The 230-nt window shown below is 48.3% G+C and overlaps 1 non-coding gene across 1 annotated transcript; it reads left to right on the forward strand.

Annotated features, from left to right (window-relative positions):
- The first annotated feature begins 28 nt into the window (after positions 1 to 28).
- Positions 29 to 159, forward strand: LOC145719150 (small nucleolar RNA SNORA63). The gene has a single exon (XR_014142207.1). It is a non-coding gene; the product is annotated as a small nucleolar RNA SNORA63 (small nucleolar RNA).
- Positions 160 to 230: the final 71 nt, after the last annotated feature.

Genomic DNA, 230 nt, shown 5'->3' on the forward strand with positions numbered 1-230 from the left:
GAACAAACCTTCAAAAAGCAAGAAATGGATACAGGATCTAGTTACAATGTAGCTGTAAAGTGCTGCCTTGTCTTTGCCCCCTGCTCAAAATAAAGCTGTTACCTTTCTAGCCCTGTCCGCCATGGTGCTTAGCAGCCAGGGATGCATGGTCTCAGACATGTTTACCAAGTAAAACACTGACTTGAGGGGCGCCTGGGTGGCTCAGTCATTAAGCGTCTGCCTTCGGCTCA

Source organism: Leptonychotes weddellii, unplaced genomic scaffold (assembly GCF_054177405.1).
Source record: "Leptonychotes weddellii isolate Sample4059 unplaced genomic scaffold, ASM5417740v2 HiC_scaffold_318274, whole genome shotgun sequence".
Taxonomy (NCBI): Eukaryota; Metazoa; Chordata; class Mammalia; order Carnivora; family Phocidae; genus Leptonychotes; species Leptonychotes weddellii.